Source organism: Dermacentor albipictus, chromosome 1 (genome assembly GCF_038994185.2).
Source record: "Dermacentor albipictus isolate Rhodes 1998 colony chromosome 1, USDA_Dalb.pri_finalv2, whole genome shotgun sequence".
NCBI classification, from domain to species: domain Eukaryota; kingdom Metazoa; phylum Arthropoda; class Arachnida; order Ixodida; family Ixodidae; genus Dermacentor; species Dermacentor albipictus.
This window is the reverse complement of record NC_091821.1, coordinates 455,490,559-455,514,562: the sequence shown is the minus strand read 5'-3', so window position 1 is coordinate 455,514,562 and position 24,004 is coordinate 455,490,559. Positions and strand designations below refer to the sequence as shown.

Below are 24,004 nucleotides of genomic sequence, written 5' to 3'. Positions count from 1 at the left end.
TGCGCCAGCGTGATCCTACCATCTTTAGCGGCACCGATGATCATGACGTGGAGGATTTCTTGTCATCGTACGAACAGGTGAGCCAGCACCACTAGTGGGGCGATGCGACCAAGTTGCACAACGTGCTGTTTTAATTAACTGGCGTCACGAATCTGTGGCTCTGAAATCTCGAATACGATATTACCACGTGCAGTGCATTCACGACACGTTTTGCAGAAGTGTGCGGGCGCGACGCTATGCGCAAGCTCCGCGCCGAACAACACTTATGTGTGCGCGCGCTACATCACCGTGAAATTTGCACAAGTCACATCGAAAGATTCATTGACCTGTGAATGCGTGAATACATCAATCGGAGAACAGGAAAAGATAAAACATTATGAAAGGCATTGATGAGGATGCCTTTCAAATATTTTTGGCAAAGGATCCCCATACCTTTGCCGAAGATATTAACTTGTGCCACAGTTTTGGCGTGCTACGAAAACAAAACATCTTTGTTCGGCTTCCTCCACTCACTGAATATTCTCTAGGAACATTGTTTATTGGTGACAACTAAACAACTTTGCTGACGCTGATAAAAGAACTTGTGCTCGGCAGGTCCCATTACAGCTCTCCCTTTTGCTGACTACGGAGAAGCCATGTCTGAATTTGGCTCCAGTGGTACGACAAATAATTCAAGAGAAAGTGACCATAGCTCTTACATCTCCGTTTCACCCGACTCCCGTGGCCGCACCTCTGACGCATGCCGAAGCCGCTGGCTGTGCGTACTCCTCGTCTACTGAGCTCTCTCCTCCGCCTTTGCCTCAGCAGCCGGCGGCTCCCTTTTTCTATGCACAGCAGGATGCAAATCCTTGCCGCTCAGCTCACAACTGCCGAATATGCTATGCCTGCGGCACCCCGGCGCATGCAGCGACCTCCTGCCGCCGGCGCATCCCGGCCTTCATGGGCTTCCGACTATTTCGGTGTGCCGCAACAGCCGCCCCTGGATGTCTACTCTGTTGATGACATACCAGCTCGGGATTCACATCATTTTATTACTCGTCGATCGCCACACCCTCGTCGCCGCTCACTATAACCTATTTGTCGTAGGCCAAGTGTCAGTACTACTGAGGCGGAAAACTGATGTCTGCACTTCCTGAATCACAAGCTGCGTCGTCGTCAGAACATCAAAGTCCTCGTTTTCCCTCGCTAACGTTATTGAAGTGTCAGTGGAATGAATCAAATTTCTTGCGCTCGTCCATAACGTTGATACTGTACCCATTATTACTGAAAGCTGTGTTGTCCATTACGAGTAGCAACGATGACGCCTTTGATACTAACGCTTAGAACAGCAGCCAGTGCCAAAGTTCAGCTAGTCGCTATGCGCAGAGCGAGGGTGCTGATTCTAGACAGTTTGTATACCATTGAAGTTTAGGCATTAGATTGTTGCTGCCGCGATGTGATTCTCGGCTGGAATTTTCTGTCCCGCCATCATGCCTTCATTACTGAGCGCGTACTCAGTTTCAGTTTTCCGTTCTGTGCTATTTGCCCCAACGACTTGCAAGTTCCTGTTGTCAGAAGGATATTTGTGGCTTCAGATACTTGCCTTCCTACTCACAATGCTGTATTTGTCCCTCTACGGCGAATCGCTTACCGAGGTGACTGTCTTATTTATACCCACTGCCGTTTTCAGTCGCCACCAGCCTATATTGTTGCCTTTCTCCCTCCTCATGGTTCGTTGTGGTGCTACAGAAATACTTATTTCTAACCCTAATTACTACACTTCGGCTTTGCATTGTAGCGAAGCTGTTGGCACTATCCAGACTGCGGACACTAGCGTTATTCTGCATTTTCCTGTTGCCGACGAACTGGCTAGTGCTCACGTAACGCACCGGCACCCGATGTGCCATTTGACAGGATATCACCGTATGTTTTTGTCGCTCTATTTGCAATGAACTCGAACCGACACAACTTGATCGGCTACTTAACTTCTTAAATAACTCCCACGCCTCTTTTCACTTGAATCAAGCATCATTAGGTCGTGCAGGTACCATTTCTCAACGCATTGATATTGGACATCACGCACCATTACGCCAACATCCGTACCGTGCATCATGTCCGCCGAGCGTACAGGTTATTCACCGAGCAAGTTCAAGACAAGCTTGAATGTGGTGTTATAAAACCATCATGCAGTCCATAGTCGTCTCCCGTAGTCGTAGTTAAGAAGAAGAGATGAGTCGATTCGTTTCCGTGTGGACTATCATCGCCTCAACAAGGTTACACTCTACCGCGCATAGACGCTCTACCGAGCATAGACGACACCCTGGATAGTCTAGATGGTGCCGAATTCATTCCTTCTTTGGACTTGTGTTAGGGCTATTGCAATGTCCCGATGGATGAGTCCGACCGCACGACGACCGTTTTCATTACGCATGACGGTCTGTATGAATTTACGGTGATACCATTCGGGCCTGTGCAATGCGCACGCGGTATTCGATAGTATGATGGACAGTATTTTGCGATTGCTCAAATGGAAGAAGATTTTGTCTTATTTAGACGACATGGTAGTCTTCTCCCTTGGTTTCCCCACTCACCTCACTTGTCTACGCAAAGTTCTTACTTGCCTTGCCGCCTCTGACCTTCAACCTAATTTGAAAATGTGCTGCTTCGGAGACGGCAAACTAACCATTCTTGGCCGACACTTTTTGAACCACTCCGTCGCTCTTGACCTTCATAAGCTTCGTGCTGTCGCACAATTTCCGCAAGCGGCTTCAGTGATAGAGCTCCGAAGTTTCAGCGGTCTCCACGCTTATTTATTCACTTTTTGCGCAATTTTGCCTGCATCATCCCATTCCTCACGAAGATCCTGGCTGGCCTTGATGACCTTCATGATTGCACTCCGGCATGTCACCAAGCCTTCACCACTTTGCGCCGTCTACTTACCTCACCACACATTTCATTTCACTATGACCCGAATGCTCCGACCGAAGTTCATACGGACGCCTGCGGCGGTGGTCTTGGAGTCGTCCCTCCGCTATACAAGCCTGGCTTAGCGCAACATGTGATTGCCTATGGGAGCCACGCACTCACAAAGACAGAAAACAATTATTCTGTCATAGAAAAAGAGTGCTTGGCTATAGCTTTGGATTGAAGTAAATTTCGCCTTTACTTGTACAGCCACCCTGGCCACGTTTGTGACAGACCGCAACACGATGTTCCGCCTTGCGTCACTCAAAGACCCAGCGGGGTGTCTTGGACATTGCACACTTCGACTCCAAAAATTTGGCATTCGCCCCATCCATCACTCCGGGTGTCAACATTCTGTCGCAGATGCGCTGTTTGATCACCCACGCGATTTGAGGAAACGCCGTCCACATCCACGAAGTGCCCGCCTTATTAATTAGCTGTTACTGACATGCCTTCTGAAAAGAAAAAAAGATCTGTGGACTACGCCTCCAATTGAAATCCCACCACTTCATGAACGGTTGCATGCTTTCGAGCCCTTCGTCGTCATGCCATCCATCCTGTGCTACGAAGTGCCATCTTGTACCGTCGAAACTCTCAGCCAAATGGTCGAAATGGCGGCTGGTCATCCCTCGCCATTTGCATTCCGACATATGCACGTATTTCCACGAAGACTAGCAATAAGCTCGTGATAGCATCCGGAAAACATACGGGCGGCTCTGTCATCTGTACTACTGGTGCGGAATTTATTCTTGTCTTAAATTTATCGCGTGCGCCATGTCCTGAGTGCGGCACGACCGAGTTTCCATCTACCTCTCTGGGCCCTTTCCGTACAGTTCTGATTAATATCCCTAGATAATTGTCGTGGTTGACCATACAAGAAGATACGCCACAACTGATGCATTTGCTTCGCCTGCTGCTAGTAATGCCGCAGCACTCATCTTATGCCATTTTATCTTACGGCACCTAGCACCGCGAGAACTACTCATCGAACAACGCCATCAGTTGTTCTATGACATTAGTAATTAACTACTCGCAGCATGCCCTATTCTTCACAGCACGAATACGACGCACCACCAACAGACTAATGGTATAACTAAATAACTCAACCACACTGTTGGTGACATGCTCACAACGTACGTTGCGTCGGACCATTTCAATTGGGACAACGTCCTCTCTTTTGTGACGTACGCGTATAATACCGACACTCAAACTTCCACTGTCTTCTCATTGCTTTTCCATCTATGGACGTGAAGCATCCTCTACCCTCGACACCATACTTCCGCATCACCTGGTGCCTCCGAATTCATCCCTCTTTCAGAAATTTCTTGACTTGCCGAAAAGTGTCTTCAACTGCCTCGCTCATTCACGTTGGATACCCAAGGCATCTGGAAAAATTTCTCCGACCATGATCTGCCCATACAGTCGTTCTTCATGGAATATCACGTCTATTAATTTTAAACAGCACCAAAAACACACGGACAAGGAAGAGGACAGGACCAGCGCTGACTGCGAACAACACCTTTATTGAAGCCTGCGCAAATATATACCGTTCGCTACGGGCTGAAAGAGCGAAAGAAAGGAAAGGCGATTCATTATCAGTCAACTCCTGCTGCGCATGCGTCAAACGCAAAACTATACAAATATAAAATACAAATTATGTACACAATTGAAACTGGGGTGCTATGCAGGATGCGCCGAGTTTGGCGAAACTCGGGATCTTCACGAGCTCTGGCAACACCCCAAGATGTAAGCACGAATGGTACCGAGACACAGTTTATCTTTCGACAAGCCTCCAATTTCATTGGTTTATCTAGATTCACTCTGGCTGGCTATCATTCCTTGGGCGTTGCCTTCTGGGCGGTCGACAAACTGGGGCTCACGTGATCATACCGTCGGTGCATGGTCGTGCCTTCTTTCACTTGTTTGTCGTTCCACCGAGTGCATTACATGCAGAAGCAAGTTGTAGAACAAACGCATTTAGTACAATATTATTAGTTAGTTTAACGTGGTTTAGAAGCATTTTAAAGCTTACAACATGTACACTGAATGTGCATTACACTAATTTGTAATTTAGTACGCTTCGCATTATGCCACGAGGGAACGCTGTGGTGGCGTCATCACATCCATTCACCGGGCGAGCATGGCGGCTAAGCATCAGAGGCGCCCAGTGTAAACAAACTCGTACAACGAGCTTGTAGTGCGCGACGTAGTGATCAGGCTCGACGATGACCACTATTTCTTGGATAGTTCTGTTCCTCCGTGAGCAATCTTTCCGTGCACCCCGAAAGACTGCCAATAGCTTCGGCGATTTTGCAGATCGCAACGTGCACCTACTGTTCACGGCGCAGTGCTCAAGAAACAACTTGTCCGGTGCTGCTTCTGCGAGCGTCACGGACATTACATAGTGTTACATAACATCTTATATAGCTACGATGCGACAAGGAGGTGGAACCGACGATGGATCTCGCTACCAACACAGTGAAGGAGACATCGACAAACTGCAGATAAGTGTATTTCTACTGTTTCATATTTAGCATAATAAGAGTGCACGGATTAAGTCGCTTTCGTAGTAACGAACTGAATGTCCAGCAGTTTAAAGAAGGCAGTGAGAACCAATGAGTATTCGTGCTTCTACATGCAAGTGGGCCCGCGAAAATATGGAAAAGATGAAGGTAACCTTCACTAACTTGGTGAGATAACAGAAATTCATGAGTGACATTAAGCCCGCAAAATTTATGGAAGAGTATCTTTATCCAGGTGAAATATCAATAGCAGGTACTGATATAAAGCAGGAAACTTCTACAAAAATTTCACGGGTTGAACAGCACATGGAAGGCATTACCGAATCGTGATCGCCGCGTTACCGATATCCTTGAAAAAAGTTCAGAATCATTGCATTCTACCGGTTATGCAATATGGGACATAAACCTGGAGGTCAACAAAGAAACTTGAGATGTCAATGACTGTGCAGAAAGCGAAGTAACAAAAATTGTTGGAGATAGCATTAAGGCAGGAAGACAGTGGTGTAGTAAACCGTGGCAACTGATATGCTAGTTGAGATTAAGAAAAAAAAGGAATCAGCAGATAGGCCATGCACGTAATCGATCACTTGTTGCCAATTCATAACAGGTGATTACATAAGCGTGACAGAATGGATGTCAATGAGAGAGAACTACAGCCGAGGGTGGTAGAAAATTGCGTAATGGGACAAAAATATGATGTTTGTAGGCATAAGATGCAATCAGCTCGCATAAGACGGGATTGTAGAGTGAGGCATTTGTTTTGCAGCGAACACAAATAGGTTCGTGGTGCTGACAGTAGACACTCGTGAAGGTGCAGGAATCAACATGACAATGGGCTCTGAAAAAGAAAACCCCAGTTACGAAAAATAAAGCAACGTTGTCCCAACGCATTGTTTTATTATGCATACTACACTAGAGGTTTCCACAGTTAAGGGAACTTAATACTAATAGTGCAACCAGCATTTTTCTTTGTAAATAATGGTTTGTATGCGGCTGATTCATTCCAATACACTTTTTTGCAGCAAAACATTCTGCTGCTGGAGGCACTCAACCGCCTGGTGGCAGTAGGCGAGCACCAGGCACGTGCTGTTGAGAGTGTGCCAGAGGTCCAGAGGGCTGCTCTGCAAGAGTAGTATGAGTGCCCTCACTGCTCTCCTGTCGAGCTCACAGAAGGCACCTTATAAAGGAGCTTTCAGTTTAATATTTTGTTTATTATTCAAGAACACGAATAAAATTATTGCAGTAAACATTGTGCTGTGCATATTAGGAGACTTGTAACATGCATTGGTGTCCCTTCAAAATAGGCAAAAACATAAGACAACCTGTGCCACTCTTGGACCATGTAAATAAAAAATACACTAATGCAGCATACACGTCATTGTGCTGTTTGTTCTTTCTATGTGCAAGAATACAGTGCGTGTTGATTAGCCACAAGATGAACGGTGTGTGTAATTCACAATGAAGACAGGAAACAGCAGGAGCTTAATAATGCTATCACCTATAGACTGTGCATATGACTGCAACACACCCCGATTCAAATGTGCCATTACATGCATGTTCGATACCACATATTCTTTAACATTGTCTTATAATTGCATGTACTATATTTCACACATCTTAAGCCCTTGCTATGTATCCATTTCATAGGCCAAATAATTGTACACTTTGTCCTTTTCTGTTCTATGAAAAGCAGCAACCTTTACAGTCGGAAAAAACTTCAGAAGACAGAAGAGGCCCCGCCCAGATGACCAAAACGCAGTAGCCGATTGCCTCCACGTCTAAAGAAATAGTCCCTCTCCAACGAGCAGGTATTAGTCTGTCTGACGGCACGATGTCAGTCTAGAGTGCGTGCCCATCGGTGCAGGCTTGTGTTCACCTGCCTTAAAGTGCAGATTCCGCAGCCTCCTAAAGTTGTATCTGACTATAGAAACACGTAATGCCTTGCACCAGTTGCATAGACTTCTGCAACTTGATAGCACACAATGATCAGGAGCAGAAATCTATAAAGGCATCCAAGCAAAGCTGGCTGGCCACACTTCCATTATGAGGGGCTGCAAAAGGTCTCGCCAATATTCCCATGACGTGCTTGAAAAAGAGGTGGTTTGGCACTTCTTTAGAATCAAAAACAGTTTACAGTGAATGTTGTGTAGCATGTCAAAACAAACTGAGCTTGGTTGTCTGCACAGCATGTAATGGGAGGTTGTGCTTCACATAGGAAACAAACTGCTCTGTCCAGTACAATTTTGAGGCCAGTATGGCACCTATTATGTCAGCAGTGTCAATATACAAATTACACTTTTCACAGGCCATTGATATCACCATTATTTTTGTATGATGGTTCTTTCAATCAGTGCTTGTATAACATGAGCAGGTGGATTTGAAAGCAAAGCTTTGTTTGCAAACCTTCCGACTTCCATAATTGTGTGGCAGCGCACTGGCATGTTGTCGAATAGCTCACACTTCCTCGGTCCTGCACCAAAGAAGCCCAATGCTCTATTTGAAGTTGGATCGCACAACAATTCAACGGCACATAAAGAAGAGTAATACACACAGCAAAGCATTCTGCTGTGTGTATTTCTGCACTTTGTGTCCCGTCGAATTGCTGTGCAATTAAACTTCAAGCTACAATACCAATACACCCAGTCTTCAACATCACCAATGCTCTAGTTATTAGGCCACAATGGTGCACATCTTTGAAATTCCCCAACACAAATTAGCTCTCTAAAAAATCACAAATGTTAAATTTTGCAGCACAGGCTTATGTATATGCACGTGCCATATTCCTTACCACTAAACTCGCAGGAATCAAAGGGGCAAGCATTAACCTTTGATTCCTGACACCAAAGGAAATACAGTGCCACGTTTAAGTAAAGGGAGTGCCGGAGGGAAAGGTGTGACAGCGAGGGCTTACAATAAAAATAACGGTTACGAGACATGTTCAATGCCAATATACGCTGCATGTCGCTCAGCCTACTTTGGCATTGCAGCAAGTGTTTACTCGTTTGAGCATATCATGTTTTGTGCAATCATTGCTCTAAAGCTGCACAAATGGTCTATTTGCTCTGCAAGTTTTATTTTTATCATGGTGGGTTAAAGACCCACTTTTCATTGGCATCTGCACCAAATTTCTCCCGATGTGTAATTTTGCCCTGGTCGTTCATGACATCTTCATGTACAGAGAGTTCTGCAGAGCATTGGATGTGCATTATTCTACTGCTTAAGAATTAGAGCCCCATTATGAGACGAAAATATACAATTTATGCATCCAGAATAACGCCGCCCCCCCAAAATAAGAAGATACACTGAACCTCTGGCACATGCATCGACGGTGAACAGAGTAAACAATCTGAAGTATTTTCTTCATGCTAGCCAACACACTAAGATTCTCAATGCATTTTCATTTCGCCACAAATGCATAGGCACAACCGGCTTGGCGCAACATCCACATCTCTCGCTGCAACAAATTGTGCAATGCCTCGCTGTTTCATAGTGCGGCCGATAGATTATGCATGACCAAAATTCAGCTTTGTGCATACTAAGTAACTTCACCAATGAAGAACCCCCAAGTTCTTTATGAGATTAGGATTCATAGGTTACTTCACACAATTTGTGATATCCATTTATCTATTTATACTTAATTAACCTCTTTCCGAAGAAAGTGAGCCATTTGGAAGGCACCCTGACAGACAAGTAGAATAATCGGCAAAAAGTCATCAACCAGCGAAAAAGTCAGTATCATAAGCAGCCGCATGTGAGATGTCGCTAACACAAAATTTATGTAGGCTACACAGAAGTGACGAATTTGGCAATATGGCGTGTCTAAACATTGCTTCAATGTTAATCACAGTAACACTGACATTAAAGGCGCCTTAATTCCTACGTACGTTCCATCGACACACCCGACTACGTTCGTAATGTTCCCACGAAGTAGGAAGCATTCTTTTATATATGCCCGCTCAGCCGCAGTATTCTGGAAAGCTAGCCACCGCTTGCGCACTGCCGCATCGATAAGCGCGTCAGACACATCTCTGACACAGTGGCTAACAGTAGTTTGATGGCGTCCATTGTAACGCTCGGCACCGACGCTTGTCTGAAAACTCCCAGTCTCGTAGAAACGGAGCGCACAGATGACTTGCTCTACGACGGTGAGCGAATGAAGCCCGCCACGCTGTCTCCGCAGACGAGTCTTCGCCTAGCTCGTCGCACAGCCAGCGCACTGATGTCTTCGACAGGCGAAAATGACGCTGAAACTCCCCGTCGTTCATGCAGGTGAACGGGCCCAGACGCTCATACTGACGCTTGCTGCCGCTGGATGCAATGAAACAGGCTGCTGCTGCCGCCGCCATGTTCCCGAGTTGAACACGGAGGGGGTTTCGCGATGTACGAGTTTAGCACGAGTTCGCCTGTCAATCAAAAGCAGAGGTCACGCCCCGCGCGAGGCATGTAACTCTTGTGCGCGCACCCACTACAGTTGGGCCACGCCCAACTTATCTTCCGGCAACAGCGACGCGGTGTCGAGCTGAGAGGCATCAACAATCTTGACCGCCGACATAAAACGCGCACAACGCACTGTCATCGGTGATGTACTGAGCACTACTATCGAAAACAAAGCGTTCACTGTCGCTGGCTTATGCATACATCTTCTCGGGCTGAGATGGCCGCACAACACGGTTTCATGGCCTGCATTGTGGCGCGTAGCGCACAGTAAATAATTATCGGCACGTCACTGTAGCTGCTTACAAGGCGTTGATGCGGCGAGGGGGACGACGATGCTGAGGAGTGCGTATTGTAGCAATCGTTTGAGATGGCTGTTCTGTCATCGGTGATGAAACGGAGCCACAGCGTCGTAAACACGATCAGCGACTGAGGATCGCTCGCTCTTCTAGACCCAGTGCAATGGCATTTCTTCATCACAAGCACTGCGCACTCAACAGTTCCAACACCTCTCTCCATTCGAAATCTGATTTCATAACTGCACACAAGAGCCCTCACTTGCCAAAATGCGAGTGCTGCGGTGTCGTTACGATATGCATCTGCAATCGCTGCTGGCTCCAGCAGAGGTAATCTGCAAGCACCTTCGACTGCACAACACACTCATACACTGCGTACATGCGCTCAGAGGCACCTTCACTGGGCAAGCGATGAATTGTGTCGCTGGGGAAGCACGCACTTTTCGCAATGTATCGCAGAGGCTTCGCGCACAAAGATAAACTGGTACATTTTCACTGAACTGCGTCACTACGCACTCTACAATAACATACCGCCATTTCGCAGCGACAGCCGTTGTGTCGTTTTTAGCTGGTAAAGCGGGAGCCTTAATGGCCTAGTGAAGCGCCTGCGATGAACAGCCGTACCGCGGCGCTGCGTTTCTATTCCCCTAATAGAGAAAGAGTTCCCCTAATAGAGAAAGACCCTCGATGGATGAAGACCGACTTTATGGCGAATAGCTCTGCAGCGCCCCTAGGCGACTTATCACCGTATGAACGCCCTCGTGCGCGCGACCCGCTTCAATGTACCGCTTCTAAGCTTTCGCCTCACTGTCGCCACTCGCGGCAAGAAGTGCAAAATTTAATAATTTCCTCGATCTCCATTTGTCACCACAAATTTCTATCGTTGAAAACGAAAAACAGATACTTAGAGAAATAAAAATGTTCGTTATTTTATTTGTTGTACTTTAACGTATTCGTTTGAGTGAAAGTGTAGGTGCAAGAATGCGCCGCATATGTACCCTGTTCGCATTCGATGGAGGAAAGAAAGATAGCGCCCGAAAGAAAAGGCACGCCCTTGACGCGCCCGGGAAAGGCGTGGCAAGCGGCTCACGGCAAGTGTGCAGACAGACAGCGGGACAGTCACGGTATCGCTAAGTTGCGATAATCCGTTGATAACAATACGTGGCGCTGGCGCGTTTCGTTGTGCAGCCTTCTGCGCTTGAAACGTGGAAGCAGCGTGCCGCGCAGGGTGCGCTCATGTTGTCATACGCGGCTTTTTGTCTACATATTTTTTTGCCTGCACCTTCGGCGCGTTCCGCGCTGTCTCCGTTCACTGACTGCCGTCGAGCAAACTCGGGTAAAACTCGGGTGAACGAGAAATTCGGCGCATCCTGCATAGCACCCCTGATTAAATTTCAAGGAACTTAAGGTCCTTATCGCAAAGAGCTATGAAAGGCGTCATTGCTTAGGCAAATGGCTCCTAAGAATTCGGAAAGGCCTCAACAATTTCCCTGGATATCTGATCGCTGCATCTTCCCAGCACACGCGTGTCTTTTAGGTGGGGTGAACCGCCACTTTGCGCAAAGAACAGCTAGATTACTTACAGCAGAAGTTGATTGACGATGACTCGCCTTCCATTTGTTCCTTTCTATCTTTCAGCCCGTTGCAAATGGTACATATTTGCGTGGGCTTCAACAAAGATGTTGTTGGCAGTCAACGCTAGTCGTGTACTCTTCCTTGTCTGTATGTTATTCGGCACTGTTTAATATGTATGACTCGTACCAACTATTCTTTAAAACTGATGCTAGCGCTAAAAACAACGAACACACGGGGAAAAGATGACACGACGACGAGGATCCTTGTCGTCGTGTCGCCTTTTCAATCGTCCTTTTTAGCGCTACCATAACTTTTAAAGAAAGCATCACTAACTAGCCCAGTACCAAGTTTTATTGAAGCTCGTCCTTATTAGCGCCACCATCAGTTTTAAAGAATGCATCCCCAACTAGCCCAGCACCAAGTTTTATTGTCGTACCAACTAGCTCGCATCCCCACCCTTCTAAATAACGTCTGTTTTCGGCTCGGCTGCCATTCCACTCTCCTATCCTTAGGCCAGTGCTTGGTAGAAAATATCAGGGTCCATACTAGATTTTCGAGTGTACGTCGCCTGTGAACTACGCTGTCGGACCGGTAACGCCATCTTAGGACACCAGCCGGCTGAAGCCGTATTACGGACCCCTCGTCGTGTCATCACCTTAGGTCGTCTGGAGGACTCATCATCACCGCAGGAGCAATTGTACTGGAGGATATGCATGCATCGATGTAGGCACTGCCATCGCTTCGGCGCGAGACCCAAGCTCGGGTGGTCGATGCGAAGAGCTAGGTCTCTTCATACAGAACCACGTACGATCTCATGGATGAGCTTTTATAAATATTTCACAACGAGCTCTTAAGAGACAGTCCTACTATAAACTCTACAAGCAAATATCAGCAAGAGCAGGCATCAGAGAAGAAATATGGTTACTACATATGAAATAGCTAAAAAGAATGGTTGCAGTAGCGCTTCAATGTATTGGTCGAAACCACTTGAGTTTACTAGCAATATTAGGGTTGTTCATTGCTCATCAGAACTTTCGGGTAGGAGATACAGCAGCAGGGGAAACTGGAAGCTTAATTACTTCAGCCAGTCAGAGCAGCTCGGTCAGCTGGTTCCAATGGCTTAGACCCATATCACTCAGTAGAGTCATCATTCCGCTGAAGTCCAGGCGGTTTCAGAATAACTTGTCGGTGGGATGCCTCACTTTCGCTTGGACAAAGGATCAGTGCCGCTGCAAAGAAAAACGACAATGATGAATAGTATGTTAAATGTGAATGGTTTCTGTGGAAAAGTACTTCAGAATGTCTTCAAATTAGCGTAAAGGGAATCCATCTTTCTAATGCGCTAACATTGGTAGGTTACATACAGAACTTCAGGGGGTTTCCTATGTTTTCTGGATATAAACGTCTTGCCACGTCATTTCGTTTCTGTTTAAATGAAAACAAAATCAGAAATATATTCACCCCATTATGGTAACGGCTACTCATTTTTGTATAGCAGAAACAACAGCATGAAAGAATACTTATGGTATAAGGAAAGAAAAAGGACAAATTCATAGAGCCAAAGATTCACAGCAGGCAGACATAAACACACACGAACATGCAGATATAGAAGCCGAAGGAAATAGTTCTGAAACAGTCTCAAACACACAAGCGGCCGCGATGCAGAGTGCGATGAGTAGGTAAACAAGTTGGGAATCCCCCCTACCTTTGGCTCTCCCAGTCTATGGTTCAATCGGTAGCGCATCTGGCTGCTTTGCTGAGAAAAGAGGCTTCGAAACCAACAGGTGAACCAACCTAAGTCACCATGTAGGTGACAATGTGTGCATACTTGCCGCTTTTCAATTAACATTTTTCACGCCGTCATGGGCGACTATAAAAACCATCACTGTGGAGCCGCACTTTCCCAGTGGCGCATACCTGGTTACCAGGTTGGCGTCAAAGGCGTTCCTTAAAGAGTGGCACATATCAGTGACCAGAGTAGGCACCAAATCAAATCATCGAAGACCAGCATATGGTGTAATATATGTAATGTATGGTGTAATACATATGGTGCAAGGAAAGAAAAGGAAACAAATTCATAGAGCCAAAAATTTAATGCAGCCAGATGCGCTACCGATTCAGCCATGGAATGGGAGGGCCCAAGGGAGGGGGGATTCCCAACTTGTTTACCTCCTCATCGCACTCTGCATCGCGGCCGCTTGTGTGTTTGAGACTCTTTAAGAACTAATTCCTTCGGTTTTTATATCTACATGTTCGTGTGTGCGTATGACTGCCTGCTGTGAAACTGTGAATTTGTGAATTGTGAATGGGGCCGTGAATTATCCAGGTATGTGCCGCTCTTCAGTGAACATCTCGACAACTTAGGTCACTGAGTATATGACACTGAGGGTGCGGCAAGACAGGACACAATTCTTAGCCTTCACACGTGCCTACGCGTCAGGCTTCTCGTCTCGAAAGCAATGCGCGGACCTCTCGGCAGTGCCGCCAGATGACGAAGCGCGTCCGGAAAGGTTTGCCGCTTTACGCGCTTCTCAGCGCTCACACACACGAACGTACCATGTATCTCCGAGGCCGCGCGCATAATTTGCGGTGGCTCAGCTAGAGGGCGCCGACTGTCTTGGGGAAGCACAAGAGAGGAGTCCCGCTTTGTCAGAGGCAGTACATGTTGTGTCGCTATATGTACTGCATGCTAAACGCATTAGCGTTGACAGTCATCGTGAGGTGGATTGTGCCGATTATTTTTGTTTCTGTTGTTGCCTCGCATTTGTATTCTATACCCGCTGTTTGCAGGCTGTAAGAATTTGTGTGACCACCTGATAAGCCCTTCAGACTCATTAGTCAAGAGCTCCCCCTATATCCGCTGAATCTTTTCAAGTGGAACTGACTAAGTGCTTAATAAAATAAAGGTTGGAATTCTGCAACCACCGAGAAATTCAAAATAGACAAACGTTACTATTTGCAAATACATTTCTGATGGAATCTCTTTGGAAACTCGCCCTAATTACTAAGACAACATAAGCGAAAACTTGATTTGACACCTCAACACTGGCAAATACAATGACCTTTTGTAAACAACAAAGAAGCCCTGTTTCTGGGTGGTATATTAGTCCCATTGACAAAGCGCTTCTCTGGTGGATCTGTCCGCATTTTTATGTCAGACGAAGCCCAGTCTATTTAAATGAACGAAGTTTTCTTTAAACTCATACAGTCGTACGTCAAGACTATTGTCTTAAATCAAATGGGCGTCGTAAAGAAGACCTGCTGAAAACACACACAGAACAAGAATTTTGGGAAAGCTATAGCGAAGCTGTGAGAAGTGGGCCTGTTCACTCACGCATAAACAATAGTGTTCCGTGCTGCCATAACACATTCGGACGTTTTCACCTTGTTTTACAATTTTATCATTTGACAGCAATATCTTATGCGCCGCTAAGGCAAATATAGCGGTACGTAAACAAACTGACATCGTATATAAGTGTTATTACTCTTTTGCGTTGCGCAAATTTGCCGAGGGCATCGTGGCACTTTTGCTATTGACGAATGTGATAGACGAATGCAGTTTCAGAACTTGTAACACTTACCTATTGTGGTGGCAACCACCAAAGCGAGAATTGTTCCCAATCGTCCGTTCATTGTGTATTCACCTGCACAACATATAAACTTCGCTTAGATCACTGCAGAGAAAAGTGAAGATTCTTTAAATAACTCACAAAAGTGCTTCTGATGCTCCCAATTTGCATCAATAATTCGTTTCTTTTTTTGCTGCTCTAAGCAGTTTAGAGCAAGGTATAGGGATATCCCTACGACACTCCTCCCGACCTTTGAATATATGAATAAACATTAATATGAATAAGTGTATTCAAAGTGCACACTGCACCATTTTCATGCCGTTGATCTCCCTCTACACCCCAGTCGAGTTTCACTCGTGGCAAAATGGGGACTTTGAGATATAACCAAGGGTGTTAAAATGGTGATAATACCGAATCGACTGCGGATGAACCCGAATACCAGTTATGGAATATGTAGCTGAATAGCGAACATATCCTGACTTGTTATCAAAGTGAAATATAGACCATTTCCATAGCGATACCGTCGGCGCTACCGAATTTGCTTACATGATGACGCATCCACCGCTTGCCTCAGCTGCGGCTATGTCCCCCGCGGTTACAAGGAGTGTGCATGACGCCGGAGCGGCTCATCAAATTCTTTTTCGACAGATATTACCGAAATAACCCCGGTGGACGACATGAAGCTTTGACCATAGCTTCATAGGCCGCATAAGGTGTTTCAAAGTTAACTGCATCATGCTCAAATGGTTTTACCAGCCTATTCGTGCTTCTACAACAAGAGGGCCTGGAAAGCTATTACAGCATGTCTATAGACTGTACTTCTAAGTTAAAAAGAAGTGAGTGTCTTTTGCTCTACTTTCTTTGTTTTGCACTCTCTTCGAAGGAGCAGATTGTCATGTTTCTTTGTTAGTAACTTTATTTGGCACGGTCACTGTGTCATAGTTTATTTCCAACTTAATGGATCGTGGTTTAGCTTAGTTGCGGCATATTTGTTACCGTTGCACACACGTTCTGGAACGTTGATATAATGTATTTTATAATAGCTTGTAGCCAAGACGCATTCGTGCTAATTACGCGCTTACTCATATGGGCTCTCACGGAAATTCAGCTTCGAAGATTCGTATGCTATCGGTGCACTCTGTCGCCCATCTTTCTGCGCATAGATATAGTAGTGCAGCCATTCACTTACTCGTGATAATTGGGTGCTAGAGTGGGCATTGAGTCTGAGTCGTGTGAGGATTTGAGTGAGCGTTTGAATGCGAGTCGCGGTACATGTTTCTGTACCGCGTGCAAAAAACTTGTTATACCGGGAGGCGGTTCTGCTCCCTTTGTCATTGTGCAACGAGGGGTAATCACTCTTGCCGCCGATTCAAGTTCTTTCTTTAGAGGTCAGCAATACAACCATGGCGGCTGAGTGTATGTTCTTTTTGCTGAAGGAATGTCGTGCAGTAGTGAAGGAAGTAGTGAGAAAGACAGTCCTTGTGTTGGAGCAGTCCCTGAGCTTGGCCACACCAAGTCGTCCCATTTGTTAATATGTTAATACTTCTTCCTTTCATCATTTCAGAAACGCCAGCGTGAATTGAGTGCAGATCATTAGCGATCACCCAGCTGCATTTTTGGTAGCTAATCGCACAACACGCACAACACAAGTGGTAATGGTTTCGATTTCGTGCGCTCTTGAGCGTGGCAACGTGTGGGGTAGAAAACTACTCCGCAGAAGCTGTCTGTAAAATGGCTATGGACATCTTCTTGAAAACAGGCTATTTTATGAAACACACATGTGCACGTAAACGATGTGCCAAACAAGAACACGGTGAACGCGGGAGCTAACATTTCGACAAGTGGACTTGTCTTATTCAAGGCTAGATATGACAAGGCGACATATAAAAAACAAATCCACTTCTCGAAACGTTGGCTCTCGCTTTCACCTTGTTCTAGTTTTGCGCATCATCTTGAATTTCCATCTCCGGCCCTCCCCGTATTTTGCATAGGTGCACGTAAGTTTCATAAAAGGAAATCGGGTCAACTGAGGAGATTGAAAGGGAGAATATTCCACTATTTACGATTTACCTGGTCTACTGGTTTATCTAAAGCAACGAAACAAGAGAACAGCACGTGACCATATGCACATGGGGGTTAGTGATCAATGTAGAAGGCAACTGTGGTGCTATGCAATGCCCCACACAGTTCTAAAATTATAGAAATCTTACTAAGGCACGAAACAGTGCTCAAATTTTCTATATTCGAAACGAAAGGAATATGGAATAATCCTGAGGAAGAGAGCTTGTTGTGCTATTATATTTGTAGCCAGTATTTCGTATACCTGTGCAATCCATATTAGCACCTCACCGCCTTAGTCGAAAAGTACTTTTAAGAGGTTAAAGAACAAATTCGTAAGTATGATGTTCGCTTTTTTTGTGAATAAAAACCTTTGATCAACCCGGTGCCCAATCTAACTTTAAAAATCTTGCTCGTCGCTCGTCCCCACACGACAAAGAAGTTAAGTATATTGCGTTTTAACCTTACTCTATTAATAAATGGCCTCAGTGTGTGACATTATAAGCAGTATAGAATAAAGGAACTATTATAAACGCGAAATGTAACCAAGGGGAAATTAAACTGGGAGTAGCGAGCCTCATTGTCTTCATCCGTCAAATCAATGCTTGCCTAAGGTTGTGTGACTGGCAGCTAAGCAATGCTGTTTAGGTAAGCTTGAGTTAGAATAATTTGGACATTGCTGATGTAATTGAAAATGATGTTGTACTTATAAATTTGTTCTTGTGATGCATACCATGTACTTTCGGTGCCTTAATATCTGCTTGCAATTAGCCTGCTTAATATTATTTGCGCAATGTACACTCCTCTCTTGTCTTATATTCTCGATTATTGTTTCAAGTTCTATCCTGCGTTTAAACACAGTATTACTGGCCAATCCGTAGTGGGCAAGCGCCATAGGTAAGGCAGCAAACCAGTATTAGCGTATGAGCGGTATGCAAGTAGCTAAACATTGTGGTTGCTTCCACTTTGATGTCGTTGCAGTCAGTGAAATGCAAAACTGTATCACGCTATGCCACAACTTCATTTACAATGCTGTATAGGGCATATCACATGTCTTACTTTTACTTCTCAATAAGACAGGCTGGCGAAATATGTAACAATGAATGATCCGTCATACGTTAACAATAATTCAGGGTCCACTAGACATGCTCCACTGCGATACTATTGCGCAAAATATTTATGAATTATCAATCGACCTTTTCCACCGAAATCACGTACCACAACGCTCGAGCCTCTCGCCAGCGCAAACTACAAAGATAAAATTTTTCATTAGTTACATTTTTCCAGTGTGAACACGTAAGTAACCGGAAAATGCATGTTTCACCATAATAACGTCATAGTTCTCTATGTTCGTTTCACTACGGTGAGCTTTTCTGAGATGGCAATGGGACCGTCTCAGTGAAATGATGAAACGTGTCCCTCTAGCGGTTTGATGATGTAAAAAAGAAAAACAAGAAAAAAGGCATTATCATGAGTTGGGCGTTTACTAAGAGCCACTCGGCTGTGATATTGCCCCGCCGCAATGCATAGCCTGCAGGAAAACATTAGCTAGCCACGGCTGTTAACGTCCTCCCTGTCTGTTTCGTTGTGAAGGTTCATACTTTTATAGGGGTTATTCCTGACAAATGCATTTCACAATTCAGCGAACATCACAGGGGGTCACTGATTACCGGCCCGGAAGTTAGCTGATAAGTATGCCCGTTCATAGGGTGACAGTTTTGGCAGTTACTGAAAAGTAGGCCATGGCATTAAAAAGAAGGCAAATATTGAGCATTTCTTTGAAATATTTGTTAGATCGTGTAACAAGGGTTGGTAGGTCATGTGAAGGCTTACATTGACTTAAGGGGCTTAGTGAAATCATCAACTCGGGGCTTCAAACTCGCCATGATATCTTTGAATAATAGTTAGCTTTATGAGAAAAAAAGTGTGGAGTAATTGACACTGTAGAGGAATGTTTGATTTAGAAAATTTCACAATGGTTAAGGATAGTGAACTTGACACGTTTCTTGGAAGACTTATTTAAGGTGGTGAAGTGACCACGTAAGAAGAGGTTTATATTTCTGAGCATGTGTATCACCTATTGATTCTATATGCTCAGAGAACAAGAGCCATGGGTGTTTCAGTGGAGATTTGTACTGCAAAGCACTTACCGTAGAATTGAGTCGCATTCGGTATGATAAATGTCTGTCCGCAAAACATTGAGCGCGAAATGTAACCTAAGTGACAAATATAGAACATAGAACACGTCCTACACTGTGCCATGCACATTGCTGACCCACAAGGAAAGGAAGAGGAGGGCTTGATTAATGTGTATCACTGCAGCCAGCAAAATTTATTTCGTACAAAATTATCTTTCCAACTTGGCGAATTAACGGCCATACCTTTTAAAGTTATGCTTCTAGCGCATTTGGAAGTTTGAATTGAGTCGCTCGCTAGAGCTTGCTTACCGCTTGAAGTGTGTCACATCACTAAAATTCATTATAACAATGCCGCGTGTTTCATTCATAGCAACTAGAGCCGCACATCAAGCGCAACTGCCATGAAAAACTTTTTGCTGCCCTCTCTCAGCCCGGGGTAAGCGCTCTCGCCTTGCTTTATTTTATAAACTATATTTCCAGCATGCCTACCTGCGCGATAATCTTATATCATCGCCTACCTACAGTTCCTTTCTCATTGATCATAGCCATAGGGTTGGAATCATTCAGTGCCACACCAGAACATCTAACGAGTCATTTATTCCTCGGACCTCTCAGGAATGGAACCACCTTCCTGGCGCAGTTGTCGCAATCAAGGACAACTCAAAGTCTCGTTCAGCCTTATCAGATATCATCACTCCCGGAGACAATTAACTACTGTATTTTGTTGTAAAAACTAACCATTTCTTGCTGCTTTGTTTACTTACTTGTGTATGTTTTTACCCACTCCCCTCTATAATACTTCGGTCTTGAGGGTACTATAAAATAAATAAATAAATACAGTTCAAATTTTTTACATTCTTTCACTATTCTTTCCTTGTGTGTGTTCATTAAAACCATCTTCAGCCTCAATAATTGACTAAACTAAGCTTCGATAACAGCTGCATGCTTGGATCGAATATTTCACGTTCCGGTCACTCTAGGGCAGCAGTGTAGGAGGAAATATGTCCGTTACTTAGGAATGCAGCTTGGGGTCCTCGTGCACAGAAATCCCGGCTGGGCTTAGCCACCTGAAGCTGCTGCACAATGACGATCACTGACTTTTTGGTATTCTCAATGGCATCCACTAGCTTGAAAAGATCGATCTCAATGACGTCTGACCACTGGCAGTGCCTATTTCTGTTTATCACAGATGAAAATTGCCTACCAGCTGTTCTTTCGCCAAAAACACAGACTTTTGCCACATTCAAGAAAGTGTCACTCTCCAAGTCAGTGTGGTCAGTATGTCTGTCATGCACTTTCAGATCCTGCGTCAGAGTTGAGTTACTATCCCAGATTAATGTGCTACAGAGATAACAGAGAGTTTCGTGAAGAGGTTATGTGGCCAGACAGATAGAAGGACAATATTAATCTGTATTTTCATTCAAAGTGATCTATTTGAGCACCTTGCATCCCCCAAAAAATCCGAATGCCTTACTTTTCTTACATCTCATAATATGGGTGGTAAAACCCCAATAAATGGTCTGTATGGTGGTTTTTGTCAACCCCGAGCAAATCTCTCACAGGAAACTTGTAGATAGTCTTGATAAGTGTTGTCAGATTACTTTTCGATGTGTTCGTTATGATAGCACAACATATAATGAGTGACAGCAGAATATAGGATAACATTACATTCATTCGAAGATTGAAGAAATAATGCACTTCGGAAGCTGGCGACCCGGATACGCAAAACATCACGACTTTCTCAATGTGGACTGCCCAGCCTGTTGACCAACGGTCACATTCGATCATGGGCAGCCCTTTGGAGGCCCCCAACTCAACGACAAACCTTAGCCGCCCAGCGTGCCCACTATCGGGCCGTCGAGCATGGCTTGGCGGTCCCTAAGTGGGACTAGCCGGGTGGCGCCCGGTGCTTCTTCTCAGGACCACATAAAGTTCTTTCACTCACTCATGACTTCAAGCGTACCAGAATGTTCGAAGGGCAATACTATAATAAACACCATTTGAGAGAAACGTTAGGAATTGAGCAAATCCCGGCCCGCTAGCTTTCCTTCATTATTCTATCGAATATTCACCACAGTAATTGCTAGGATAATTAGGGTAGTGTTTCTCTCGACTGAGACAACAGCGTCGCTACTGAAACGGATAGTTTAAAATGGATTACACTGTTGTCATCAATCAGGTCATTGAAAAATGTATGTTATGAGCCCAACCTATGTATATGAATTTTATATATGACCAAAATTCGTGTGATTCAGGAGAGATCCCAGCAGACATGGAGACTGTCTAATGAAGGTGTACGGGGAGCTTTCACGAATATCATTGCAAATCTCGTTAGACCCCAAAGGTGTTTTATTTTTTCATGAGAAATACGAAGAAAATACTCATAAATGTGGTCAGACAAAGAGGAACAATCCGTCCAGTGGTTGTCCCTGCACCTAAAAGAAATATTCCAGCTATCAGACTTGGAAGGACTAAGAGTGAGAATCAATGGAGGACATATCAGCAACCGGCAGCTTGGGGATGCCCATGTTCTCTTAAGGAAGGCCGAGGGTGAGGTGCAAGAAAGGGTTGAGGCCTTTAGCTGAAAATGCTTATGAGTCAAGTAGAACTATATTATGCGGAACAAAAAGCTTATGGTGAACAGCCTGGCAAGATAACGGGAATTGTTTATTGGTAGTGAGCGCATAAAATCTGTGGAACAGTTCGTTACTGTAGGTATGTCCTTTTAAGGACGACTATTCTGCTAACCTATTAAACAACTTCTCAGCTAATCAATAGAAGAAAATTTCCAGAATAATACACGTGGGTAGAAACACATGCGGACGATATTATAACATTAGCTTGAAAATCAGCTTGCAAAATATAAAATCAGCTTGCCGCTATTCTGGAAAAGAAAAGTGTTCAATTATCACGTTCTCGATGTTGTAACAACAAATGCTGCCAAAGCTTGGACGCTAACCAAGGTGCCCGAGAGCAAGTTAGGGATGGGGAAACGAGCGATGGAATCAAAAATGTTATAGATACAGAAATACAAGGGTGTGAATTAGAAACTACTTTGGGTAGTCGGCATCCTTGTCCACATTAAGGGGAAAATGTACGGATTGGCCGACCCTACATTGCATAGGGCCCGTAACCAAAGGTTTATTAGTGCTACAAAATGGGTGCGAAGGAAAAATATAAGTACAGGGTGTGGAGAGATTAGTGCAGTCAGATGCATACTATTCGTTTGGATAGCGCATGACAGGAGTGATGAGATATTGCTAGGAGAGGACTTCGTCCACTAGTGAACAGAAAAAATGCCTCAAGGTGATTCTGTTCATTTGCTCTGTTTTAAGCAAGAACGCACCTTTTCCATGCTATTGATCGAAACTGGGGTCTCCTGGAAACATTCCCCTCCAAACTACGGAGATTTAAATAGTGTAGGCCTGTATGTTTCTTGGCGTCTGTCTCGTACTTCTAGAGGCGCAATAATGAAATCTTCGTCAAGCTTGTATTAAATGTGAGGCGTCGCTATCATAATAATTAGCATTATTATGTGCGCTACAGAAAGAAGAGCTCCCATAATGAATTCCCAATTATAACCTCTTCTTTTATTTTAGTCAAACCTATGCCCCGAAGTTTCCCAACTTATACACAACACTGATTTTTCGCAGTATCGTAGTTTCTTTCTAGTCTTGTAGTTTCTTTCTCTCGACAGCTGTTCGGTTTATCTAGGGGAGAGCTCCTGAGTGCATTTAGCATATGACATCCGCACATAACAACAGCCTATTTTATGTCTGCAAGATCAAGAGCTTTCCTGGAAATTTAAAATTATTCCACCTTCGCGCCAGCTGATGCCATCTTATGGATAGAAATATACTAATTTCATCAGACCACCGAAATCACTGCCATGCTTGATTTAAAGTAGAACGAAAGGCAAGCTCCACTCATGCTCTTATTCACAACGCTGTTTTCGTGCTTCTAAAAGTTACGCCTGTAGTAAATTTTTATTCCACCCTTCGTTGTGATAGTTCTAGTTGCTCCCAAAGTTTCTTGGTTAAACTCAATGTTACTGGCTCATATTTTACTGCAGGTAGAATGCAAAGATTGTGCGTCTCTTTCTTTTCATATATAGCGGTAAGCACATCGTCATTAGTTGGTAATACCAGTCACAGCCGCCTACGGCTCCACCAATATTTATTATTACAAACATTTCTTCGTAACCATCAGGGATCCTTGTCAATAATTGCTTCAGATAAACACATGATGCATATATAGAGGCTGACTGCCAATCAACAAAATCTCATTATCTTGTGAGCTCTCGGATATTCGGTGCGCACAAATATTAAAATTTTGCATATCAGTTTATCTGCTAAAATCTTCAATAACTTCTTTCGAGTCATCTCAAATGTGGCTGCGCATGACATATTGATCTGCAAACCATAGTTTCCTTAAATTTTCTACGTTCATCATCCGAACTAATCCATATC

At 44.5% G+C, this 24,004-nt stretch overlaps 1 protein-coding gene across 1 annotated transcript in view; it reads left to right on the top strand.

Annotated features, from left to right (window-relative positions):
- Positions 1-24,004, top strand: part of LOC139054783 (uncharacterized) — a 164,328-nt gene that overhangs the window by 102,314 nt on the left and 38,010 nt on the right. The gene's annotated exons all lie outside the window — the stretch shown is intronic.